General features: G+C 45.1%; 3 non-coding genes across 3 annotated transcripts; all 3 read left to right on the plus strand.

Annotated features, from left to right (window-relative positions):
• The first annotated feature begins 5924 nt into the window (after window positions 1–5924).
• TRNAL-CAA (transfer RNA leucine (anticodon CAA)) lies at window positions 5925–6046 on the plus strand. Its single transcript has 2 exons — window positions 5925–5962; window positions 6001–6046. It is a non-coding gene; the product is annotated as a tRNA-Leu (tRNA).
• A 1390-nt stretch (window positions 6047–7436) lies between these two features.
• On the plus strand, window positions 7437–7558 carry TRNAL-CAA (transfer RNA leucine (anticodon CAA)). Its single transcript has 2 exons — window positions 7437–7474; window positions 7513–7558. It is a non-coding gene; the product is annotated as a tRNA-Leu (tRNA).
• Window positions 7559–9704: 2146 nt separating this feature from the next.
• On the plus strand, window positions 9705–9826 carry TRNAL-CAA (transfer RNA leucine (anticodon CAA)). The gene is made up of 2 exons: window positions 9705–9742; window positions 9781–9826. It is a non-coding gene; the product is annotated as a tRNA-Leu (tRNA).
• The last annotated feature ends 2516 nt before the right edge of the window (window positions 9827–12342 follow it).

Genomic DNA, 12342 nt, shown 5'->3' on the forward strand with positions numbered 1-12342 from the left:
CGAAAAGGTTTATGAAATTAAGTGGAAGAGATGTAATTTATAAAACGCCCCAATTTAAAGAGTCCATGTCAGAATGGCTGAGCTTTCTAAGGCGCCAGACTCAAGAGGCTCAGTTTCCTTCGTTCACAACGTGAATCTGTGTATTCTGGTCCTCGTATGAGGGCGTGGGTTCGAATCCCACTTCTGACACGATATGTTTTATGAAATTAACTGGAAGAGATGTAATTTATAAAACGTCCCAATTGAATGAATCCAAGTCAAAGTGGCCCAGCGGTCTAAGGCGCCAGACTCAAGGGGCTCAGTTTCCTTCGTTCACAACGTGAATCTGTGTATTCTGTTCCTCGTATGAAGGCCTGGGTTCGAATCCCACTTCTGACACGATATGTTTTATGAAATTAACTGGAACAGATTTAATTTATAAAACGTCCCAATAGAATGAATCCAAGTCAGGGTGGCCGAGCGGTCTAAAGCGCCAGACTCAAGGGGCTCAGTTTCCTTCGTTCACAACGTGAATCTGTGTATTCTGGTCGTCGTATGAGGGCCTGGGTTCGAATCCCACTTCTGACACGATATGTTTTATGAAATTAACTGGAAGAGATTTAATTTATAAAACGTCCCAATTGAATGAATCCAAGTCAGGGTGGCCGAGCGGTCTAAGGCGCCAGACTCAAATGGCTCAGTTTCCTTCGTTCACAACGTGTATCTGTGCATTCTGGTCCTCGTATGAGGGCCTGGGTCCGAATCCCACTTCTGACACGATATGTTTTATGAAATTAACTGGAAGAGATGTAATTTGTAAAACGTCCCAATTGAATGAATCCAAGTCAGGATGGCCGAGCGGTCTATGGCGCCAGACTCAAGGGGCTCAGTTTCCTTCGTTTACAACGTGAATCTGTGTATTCTGGTCCTCGTATGATGGCGTGGGTTCGAATCCCAATTCTGACACGATATGTTTTAAGAAATTAACTGGAAGAGATGTAATTAATTAAACGTCCAAATTACAAGAGACCACGTCAGGATGCCCGAGCGGTCTAAGGCGCCAAACTCAAGAAACTCAGTTTCCTTCGTTCACAACGTGAATCTGTGTATTCTGGTCCTCGTATGAGGGCGTGGGTTCGAATCCCACTTCTGATACGATATGTTTTATGAAAATAACTGGAAGAGATGTAATTTAAAACGTCCAAACTAGATAAAACCACGTCAGGATGGCCGAGCGGTCTATGCCGCCAGACTCAAGTGACCAAGTTTCTTTCGTTCTCAACGTGAATCAGTGTATTCTGCTCCTCGTATGAGGGCGTGGGTTCGAATCCCACTTCTGACACGAAAAGGTTTATGAAATTAACTGGAAGAGATGTAATTTATAAAACGCCCCAATTTAAAGAGTCCATGTCAGAATGGCTGAGCTTTCTAAGGCGCCAGACTCAAGAGGCTCAGTTTCCTTCGTTCACAACGTGAATCTGTGTATTCTGGTCCTCGTATGAGGGCGTGGGTTCGAATCCCACTTCTGACACGATATGTTTTATGAAATTAACTGGAAGAGATGTAATTTATAAAACGTCCCAATTGAATGAATCCAAGTCAAAGTGGCCCAGCGGTCTAAGGCGCCAGACTCAAGGGGCTCAGTTTCCTTCGTTCACAACGTGAATCTGTGTATTCTGTTCCTCGTATGAGGGCCTGGGTTCGAATCCCACTTCTGACACGATATGTTTTATGAAATTAACTGGAACAGATTTAATTTATAAAACGTCCCAATTGAATGAATCCAAGTCAGGGTGGCCGAGCGGTCTAAAGCGCCAGACTCAAGGGGCTCAGTTTCCTTCGTTCACAACGTGAATCTGTGTATTCTGGTCGTCGTATGAGGGCCTGGGTTCGAATCCCACTTCTGACACGATATGTTTTATGAAATTAACTGGAAGAGATTTAATTTATAAAACGTCCCAATTGAATGAATCCAAGTCAGGGTGGCCGAGCGGTCTAAGGCGCCAGACTCAAATGGCTCAGTTTCCTTCGTTCACAACGTGTATCTGTGCATTCTGGTCCTCGTATGAGGGCCTGGGTCCGAATCCCACTTCTGACACGATATGTTTTATGAAATTAACTGGACGAGATGTAATTTGTAAAACGTCCCAATTGAATGAATCCAAGTCAGGTTGGCCGAGCGGTCTAAGGCGCCAGACTCAAGGGGCTCAGTTTCCTTCGTTCAAAACGTGAATCTGTGCATTCTGGTCCTCGTATGAGGGCCTGGGTTCGAATCCCACTTCTGACACGATATGTTTTATGAAATTAACTGGAACAGATGTAATTTATAAAACGTCCCAATTGAATGAATCCAAGTCAGGGTGGCCGAGCGGTCTAAAGCGCCAGACTCAAGGGGCTCAGTTTCCTTCGTTCACAACGTGAATCTGTGTATTCTGGTCGTTGTATGAGGGCCTGGGTTCGAATCCCACTTCTGACACGATATGTTTTATGAAATTAACTGGAAGAGATTTAATTTATAAAACGTCCCAATTGAATGAATCCAAGTCAGGGTGGCCGAGCGGTCTAAGGCGCCAGACCCAAGGGGCTCAGTTTCCTTCGTTCACAACGTGAATCTGTGTATTCTGGTCCTCTTATGAGGGCCTGGGTTCGAATCCCACTTCTGACATGATATGTTTTATGAAATTAACTGGAACAGATGTAATTTATAAAACGTCCCAATTGAATGAAACCAAGTCAGGGTGGCCGAGCGGTCTAAAGCGCCAGACTCAACGGGCTCAGTTTCCTTCGTTCACAACGTGAATCTGTGTATTCTGGTCGTCGTATGAGGGCCTGGGTTCGAATCCCACTTCTGACACGATATGTTTTATGAAATTAACTGGAAGAGATTTAATTTATAAAACGTCCCAATTGAATGAATCCAAGTCAGGGTGGCCGAGCGGTCTAAGGCGCCAGACTCAAATGGCTCAGTTTCCTTCGTTCACAACGTGTATCTGTGCATTCTGGTCCTCGTATGAGGGCCTGGGTCCGAATCCCACTTCTGACACGATATGTTTTATGAAATTAACTGGAAGAGATGTAATTTATAAAACATCCCAATTGAATGAATCCAAGTCGGGGTGGCCGAGCGGTCTAAGGCGCCAGACTCAAGGGGCTAAGTTTCCTTCGTTCACAACGTGAATTTGTGTATTCTGGTCCTCGTATGAGAGCCTGGGTGCGAATCCCACTTCTGACACGATATGTTTTATGAAATTAACTGGAAGAGATGTAATTTATAAAACGTCCCAATAGAATGAATCCTAGTCGGGGTGGCCGAGCGGTCTAAGGCGCCAGACTCAAGGGACTCAGTTTCCATCGTTCGCAACGTGAATCTGTGTATTCTGGTCCTCGTATGAGAGCGTGGGTTCGAATCCCACTTCTGACACGATATGTTTTATTAAATTAACTAGAATAGATGTAATTTATAAAACGTCCCAATTGAATGAATCCAAGTCAGGGTGGCCGAGCTGTCTAAAGCGCCAGACTCAAATGGCTCAGTTTCCTTCGTTCACAACGTGAATCTGTGCATTCTGGTCCTCGTATGAGGGCCTGGGTTCGAATCCCACTTCTGACACGATTTGTTTTATGAAATTAACTGGAAGAGATGTAATTTATAAAACGTCCCCATTGAATGAATCCAAGTCAGGGTGGCCGAGCGGTCTAAGGCGCCAGACTCAAGGGGCTCAGTTTCCTTCGTTCACAACGTGAATCTGTGTATTCTGTTCCTCGTATGAGGGCCTGGGTCCGAATCCCACTTCTGACACGATATGTTTTATGAAATTAACTGGAAGAGATGTAATTTATAAAACATCCCAATTGAATGAATCCAAGTCGGGGTGGCCGAGCGGTCTAAGGCGCCAGACTCAAGGGGCTCAGTTTCCTTCGTTCACAACGTGAATCTGTGTATTCTGCTCCTCGTATGAGGGCCTGGGTTCGAATCCCACTTCTGACACGATTTGTTTTATGAAATTAACTGGAAGAGATGTAATTTATAAAACGTCCCAATTGAATGAATCCAAGTCAGGATGGCGGAGCGGTCTAAGGCGCCAGACTCAAGGGGCTCAGTTTCCTTCGTTCACAACGTGAATCTGTGCATTCTGGTCCTCGTATGAGGGCGTGGGTTCGAATCCCACTTCTGACACGAAAAGGTTTATGAAATTAACTGGAAGAGATGTAATTTATAAAACGCCCCAATTTAAAGAGTCCATGTCAGAATGGCTGAGCTTTCTAAGGCGCCAGACTCAAGAGGCTCAGTTTCCTTCGTTCACAACGTGAATCTGTGTATTCTGGTCCTCGTATGAGGGCGTGGGTTCGAATCCCACTTCTGACACGATATGTTTTATGAAATTAACTGGAAGAGATGTAATTTATAAAACGTCCCAATTGAATGAATCCAAGTCAAAGTGGCCCAGCGGTCTAAGGCGCCAGACTCAAGGGGCTCAGTTTCCTTCATTCACAACGTGAATCTGTGTATCCTGTTCCTCGTATGAGGGCCTGGGTTCGAATCCCACTTCTGACACGATATGTTTTATGAAATTAACTGGAACAGATTTAATTTATAAAACGTCCCAATTGAATGAATCCAAGTCAGGGTGGCCGAGCGGTCTAAGGCGCCAGACTCAAATGGCTCAGTTTCCTTCGTTCACAACGTGTATCTGTGCATTCTGGTCCTCGTATGAGGGCCTGGGTCCGAATCCCACTTCTGACACGATATGTTTTATGAAATTAACTGGAAGAGATGTAATTTGTAAAACGTCCCAATTGAATGAATCCAAGTCAGGTTGGCCGAGCGGTCTAAGGCGCCAGACTCAAGGGGCTCAGTTTCCTTCGTTCACAACGTGAATCTGTGCATTCTGGTCCTCGTATGAGGGCCTGGGTTCGAATCCCACTTCTGACACGATATGTTTTATGAAATTAACTGGAAGAGATGTAATTTGTAAAACGTCCAAATTGAATGAATCCAAGTCAGGTTGGCCGAGCGGTCTAAGGCGCCAGACTCAAGGGGCTCAGTTTCCTTCGTTCACAACGTGAATCTGTGCATTCTGGTCCTCGTATGAGGGCCTGGGTTCGAATCCCACTTCTGACACGATATGTTTTATGAAATTAACTGGAAGAGATGTAATTTGTAAAACGTCCAAATTGAATGAATCCAAGTCAGGTTGGCCGAGCGGTCTAAGGCGCCAGACTCAAGGGGCTCAGTTTCCTTCGTTCACAACGTGTATCTGTGCATTCTGGTCCTCGTATGAGGGCCTGGGTCCGAATCCCACTTCTGACACGATATGTTTTATGAAATTAACTGGAAGAGATGTAATTTGTAAAACGTCCCAATTGAATGAATCCAAGTCAGGTTGGCCGAGCGGTCTAAGGCGCCAGACTCAAGGGGCTCAGTTTCCTTCGTTCACAACGTGAATCTGTGCATTCTGGTCCTCGTATGAGGGCCTGGGTTCGAATCCCACTTCTGACACGATATGTTTTATGAAATTAACTGGAACAGATGTAATTTATAAAACGTCCCAATTGAATGAATCCAAGTCAGGGTGGCCGAGCGGTCTAAAGCGCCAGACTCAAGGGGCTCAGTTTCCTTCGTTCACAACGTGAATCTGTGTATTCTGGTCGTTGTATGAGGGCGTGGGTTCGAATCCCACTTCTGACACGATATGTTTTATGAAATTAACTGGAAGAGATTTAATTTATAAAACGTCCCAATTGAATGAATCCAAGTCAGGGTGGCCGAGCGGTCTAAGGCGCCAGACCCAAGGGGCTCAGTTTCCTTCGTTCACAACGTGAATCTGTGTATTCTGGTCCTCTTATGAGGGCCTGGGTTCGAATCCCACTTCTGACATGATATGTTTTATGAAATTAACTGGAACAGATGTAATTTATAAAACGTCCCAATTGAATGAATCCAAGTCAGGGTGGCCGAGCGGTCTAAGGCGCCAGACTCAAGGGGCTCAGTTTCCTTCGTTCACAACGTGAATCTGTGCATTCTGGTCCTCGTATGAGGGCGTGGGTTCGAATCCCACTTCTGACACGAAAAGGTTTATGAAATTAAGTGGAAGAGATGTAATTTATAAAACGTCCCAATTGAATGAATCCAAGTCAGGGTGGCCGAGCGGTCTAAAGCGCCAGACTCAAGGGGCTCAGTTTCCTTCGTTCACAACGTGAATCTGTGTATTCTGGTCGTCGTATGAGGGCCTGGGTTCGAATCCCACTTCTGACACGATATGTTTTATGAAATTAACTGGAAGAGATTTAATTTATAAAACGTCCCAATTGAATGAATCCAAGTCAGGGTGGCCGAGCGGTCTAAGGCGCCAGACTCAAATGGCTCAGTTTCCTTCGTTCACAACGTGTATCTGTGCATTCTGGTCCTCGTATGAGGGCCTGGGTCCGAATCCCACTTCTGACACGATATGTTTTATGAAATTAACTGGAAGAGATGTAATTTGTAAAACGTCCCAATTGAATGAATCCAAGTCAGGTTGGCCGAGCGGTCTAAGGCGCCAGACTCAAGGGGCTCAGTTTCCTTCGTTCACAACGTGAATCTGTGCATTCTGGTCCTCGTATGAGGGCCTGGGTTCGAATCCCACTTCTGACACGATATGTTTTATGAAATTAACTGGAAGAGATGTAATTTGTAAAACGTCCAAATTGAATGAATCCAAGTCAGGTTGGCCGAGCGGTCTAAGGCGCCAGACTCAAGGGGCTCATATTCCTTCGTTCACAACGTGTATCTGTGCATTCTGGTCCTCGTATGAGGGCCTGGGTCCGAATCCCACTTCTGACACGATATGTTTTATGAAATTAACTGGAAGAGATGTAATTTGTAAAACGTCCCAATTGAATGAATCCAAGTCAGGTTGGCCGAGCGGTCTAAGGCGCCAGACTCAAGGGGCTCAGTTTCCTTCGTTCACAACGTGAATCTGTGCATTCTGGTCCTCGTATGAGGGCCTGGGTTCGAATCCCACTTCTGACACGATATGTTTTATGAAATTAACTGGAACAGATGTAATTTATAAAACGTCCCAATTGAATGAATCCAAGTCAGGGTGGCCGAGCGGTCTAAAGCGCCAGACTCAAGGGGCTCAGTTTCCTTCGTTCACAACGTGAATCTGTGTATTCTGGTCGTTGTATGAGGGCGTGGGTTCGAATCCCACTTCTGACACGATATGTTTTATGAAATTAACTGGAAGAGATTTAATTTATAAAACGTCCCAATTGAATGAATCCAAGTCAGGGTGGCCGAGCGGTCTAAGGCGCCAGACCCAAGGGGCTCAGTTTCCTTCGTTCACAACGTGAATCTGTGTATTCTGGTCCTCTTATGAGGGCCTGGGTTCGAATCCCACTTCTGACATGATATGTTTTATGAAATTAACTGGAACAGATGTAATTTATAAAACGTCCCAATTGAATGAATCCAAGTCAGGGTGGCCGAGCGGTCTAAGGCGCCAGACTCAAGGGGCTCAGTTTCCTTCGTTCACAACGTGAATCTGTGCATTCTGGTCCTCGTATGAGGGCGTGGGTTCGAATCCCACTTCTGACACGAAAAGGTTTATGAAATTAAGTGGAAGAGATGTAATTTATAAAACGCCCCAATTTAAAGAGTCCATGTCAGAATGGCTGAGCTTTCTAAGGCGCCAGACTCAAGAGGCTCAGTTTCCTTCGTTCACAACGTGAATCTGTGTATTCTGGTCCTCGTATGAGGGCGTGGGTTCGAATCCCACTTCTGACACGATATGTTTTATGAAATTAACTGGAAGAGATGTAATTTATAAAACGTCCCAATTGAATGAATCCAAGTCAAAGTGGCCCAGCGGTCTAAGGCGCCAGACTCAAGGGGCTCAGTTTCCTTCGTTCACAACGTGAATCTGTGTATTCTGTTCCTCGTATGAGGGCCTGGGTTCGAATCCCACTTCTGACACGATATGTTTTATGAAATTAACTGGAACAGATTTAATTTATAAAACGTCCCAATTGAATGAATCCAAGTCAGGGTGGCCGAGCGGTCTAAAGCGCCAGACTCAAGGGGCTCAGTTTCCTTCGTTCACAACGTGAATCTGTGTATTCTGGTCGTCGTATGAGGGCTTGGGTTTGAATCCCACTTCTGACACGATATGTTTTATGAAATTAACTGGAAGAGATTTAATTTATAAAACGTCCCAATTGAATGAATCCAAGTCAGGGTGGCCGAGCGGTCTAAGGCGCCAGACTCAAATGGCTCAGTTTCCTTCGTTCACAACGTGTATCTGTGCATTCTGGTCCTCGTATGAGGGCCTGGGTCCGAATCCCACTTCTGACACGATATGTTTTATGAAATTAACTGGAAGAGATGTAATTTGTAAAACGTCCCAATTGAATGAATCCAAGTCAGGATGGCCGAGCGGTCTATGGCGCCAGACTCAAGGGGCTCAGTTTCCTTCGTTTACAACGTGAATCTGTGTATTCTGGTCCTCGTATGATGGCGTGGGTTCGAATCCCAATTCTGACACGATATGTTTTATGAAATTAACTGGAAGAGATTTAATTTATAAAACGTCCCAATTGAATGAATCCAAGTCAGGGTGGCCGAGCGGTCTAAGGCGCCAGACTCAAATGGCTCAGTTTCCTTCGTTCACAACGTGTATCTGTGCATTCTGGTCCTCGTATGAGGGCCTGGGTCCGAATCCCACTTCTGACACGATATGTTTTATGAAATTAACTGGAAGAGATGTAATTTGTAAAACGTCCCAATTGAATGAATCCAAGTCAGGTTGGCCGAGCGGTCTAAGGCGCCAGACTCAAGGGGCTCAGTTTCCTTCGTTCACAACGTGAATCTGTGCATTCTGGTCCTCGTATGAGGGCCTGGGTTCGAATCCCACTTCTGACACGATATGTTTTATGAAATTAACTGGAACAGATGTAATTTATAAAACGTCCCAATAGAATGAATCCTAGTCGGGGTGGCCGAGCGGTCTAAGGCGCCAGACTCAAGGGACTCAGTTTCCATCGTTCGCAACGTGAATCTGTGTATTCTGGTCCTCGTATGAGAGCGTGGGTTCGAATCCCACTTCTGACACGATATGTTTTATTAAATTAACTAGAATAGATGTAATTTATAAAACGTCCCAATTGAATGAATCCAAGTCAGGGTGGCCGAGCTGTCTAAAGCGCCAGACTCAAATGGCTCAGTTTCCTTCGTTCACAACGTGAATCTGTGCATTCTGGTCCTCGTATGAGGGCCTGGGTTCGAATCCCACTTCTGACACGATTTGTTTTATGAAATTAACTGGAAGAGATGTAATTTATAAAACGTCCCCATTGAATGATTCCAAGTCAGGGTGGCCGAGCGGTCTAAGGCGCCAGACTCAAGGGGCTCAGTTTCCTTCGTTCACAACGTGAATCTGTGTATTCTGTTCCTCGTATGAGGGCCTGGGTCCGAATCCCACTTCTGACACGATATGTTTTATGAAATTAACTGGAAGAGATTTAATTTATAAAACGTCCCAATTGAATGAATCCAAGTCAGGGTGGCCGAGCGGTCTAAGGCGCCAGACCCAAGGGGCTCAGTTTCCTTCGTTCACAACGTGAATCTGTGTATTCTGGTCCTCTTATGAGGGCCTGGGTTCGAATCCCACTTCTGACATGATATGTTTTATGAAATTAACTGGAACAGATGTAATTTATAAAACGTCCCAATTGAATGAATCCAAGTCAGGGTGGCCGAGCGGTCTAAGGCGCCAGACTCAAGGGGCTCAGTTTCCTTCGTTCACAACGTGAATCTGTGCATTCTGGTCCTCGTATGAGGGCGTGGGTTCGAATCCCACTTCTGACACGAAAAGGTTTATGAAATTAAGTGGAAGAGATGTAATTTATAAAACGCCCCAATTTAAAGAGTCCATGTCAGAATGGCTGAGCTTTCTAAGGCGCCAGACTCAAGAGGCTCAGTTTCCTTCGTTCACAACGTGAATCTGTGTATTCTGGTCCTCGTATGAGGGCGTGGGTTCGAATCCCACTTCTGACACGATATGTTTTATGAAATTAACTGGAAGAGATGTAATTTATAAAACGTCCCAATTGAATGAATCCAAGTCAAAGTGGCCCAGCGGTCTAAGGCGCCAGACTCAAGGGGCTCAGTTTCCTTCGTTCACAACGTGAATCTGTGTATTCTGTTCCTCGTATGAGGGCCTGGGTTCGAATCCCACTTCTGACACGATATGTTTTATGAAATTAACTGGAACAGATTTAATTTATAAAACGTCCCAATTGAATGAATCCAAGTCAGGGTGGCCGAGCGGTCTAAAGCGCCAGACTCAAGGGGCTCAGTTTCCTTCGTTCACAACGTGAATCTGTGTATTCTGGTCGTCGTATGAGGGCTTGGGTTTGAATCCCACTTCTGACACGATATGTTTTATGAAATTAACTGGAAGAGATTTAATTTATAAAACGTCCCAATTGAATGAATCCAAGTCAGGGTGGCCGAGCGGTCTAAGGCGCCAGACTCAAATGGCTCAGTTTCCTTCGTTCACAACGTGTATCTGTGCATTCTGGTCCTCGTATGAGGGCCTGGGTCCGAATCCCACTTCTGACACGATATGTTTTATGAAATTAACTGGAAGAGATGTAATTTGTAAAACGTCCCAATTGAATGAATCCAAGTCAGGATGGCCGAGCGGTCTATGGCGCCAGACTCAAGGGGCTCAGTTTCCTTCGTTTACAACGTGAATCTGTGTATTCTGGTCCTCGTATGATGGCGTGGGTTCGAATCCCAATTCTGACACGATATGTTTTATGAAATTAACTGGAAGAGATTTAATTTATAAAACGTCCCAATTGAATGAATCCAAGTCAGGGTGGCCGAGCGGTCTAAGGCGCCAGACTCAAATGGCTCAGTTTCCTTCGTTCACAACGTGTATCTGTGCATTCTGGTCCTCGTATGAGGGCCTGGGTCCGAATCCCACTTCTGACACGATATGTTTTATGAAATTAACTGGAAGAGATGTAATTTGTAAAACGTCCCAATTGAATGAATCCAAGTCAGGTTGGCCGAGCGGTCTAAGGCGCCAGACTCAAGGGGCTCAGTTTCCTTCGTTCACAACGTGAATCTGTGCATTCTGGTCCTCGTATGAGGGCCTGGGTTCGAATCCCACTTCTGACACGATATGTTTTATGAAATTAACTGGAACAGATGTAATTTATAAAACGTCCCAATAGAATGAATCCTAGTCGGGGTGGCCGAGCGGTCTAAGGCGCCAGACTCAAGGGACTCAGTTTCCATCGTTCGCAACGTGAATCTGTGTATTCTGGTCCTCGTATGAGAGCGTGGGTTCGAATCCCACTTCTGACACGATATGTTTTATTAAATTAACTAGAATAGATGTAATTTATAAAACGTCCCAATTGAATGAATCCAAGTCAGGGTGGCCGAGCTGTCTAAAGCGCCAGACTCAAATGGCTCAGTTTCCTTCGTTCACAACGTGAATCTGTGCATTCTGGTCCTCGTATGAGGGCCTGGGTTCGAATCCCACTTCTGACACGATTTGTTTTATGAAATTAACTGGAAGAGATGTAATTTATAAAACGTCCCCATTGAATGATTCCAAGTCAGGGTGGCCGAGCGGTCTAAGGCGCCAGACTCAAGGGGCTCAGTTTCCTTCGTTCACAACGTGAATCTGTGTATTCTGTTCCTCGTATGAGGGCCTGGGTCCGAATCCCACTTCTGACACGATATGTTTTATGAAATTAACTGGAAGAGATGTAATTTATAAAACATCCCAATTGAATGAATCCAAGTCGGGGTGGCCGAGCGGTCTAAGGCGCCAGACTCAAGGGGCTCAGTTTCCTTCGTTCACAACGTGAATCTGTGTATTCTGCTCCTCGTATGAGGGCCTGGGTTCGAATCCCACTTCTGACACGATTTGTTTTATGAAATTAACTGGAAGAGATGTAATTTATAAAACGTCCCAATTGAATGAATCCAAGTCAGGATGGCGGAGCGGTCTAAGGCGCCAGACTCAAGGGGCTCAGTTTCCTTCGTTCACAACGTGAATCTGTGCATTCTGGTCCTCGTATGAGGGCGTGGGTTCGAATCCCACTTCTGACACGAAAAGGTTTATGAAATTAACTGGAAGAGATGTAATTTATAAAACGCCCCAATTTAAAGAGTCCATGTCAGAATGGCTGAGCTTTCTAAGGCGCCAGACTCAAGAGGCTCAGTTTCCTTCGTTCACAACGTGAATCTGTGTATTCTGGTCCTCGTATGAGGGCGTGGGTTCGAATCCCACTTCTGACACGATATGTTTTATGAAATTAACTGGAAGAGATGTAATTTATAAAACGTCCCAATTGAAT

The sequence above is a fragment of the Phalangium opilio genome, unplaced genomic scaffold (assembly GCF_054372755.1).
Source record: "Phalangium opilio isolate 3A_F unplaced genomic scaffold, DU_Popi_V2 ptg000061l_1, whole genome shotgun sequence".
Lineage (NCBI taxonomy): Eukaryota > Metazoa > Arthropoda > Arachnida > Opiliones > Phalangiidae > Phalangium > Phalangium opilio.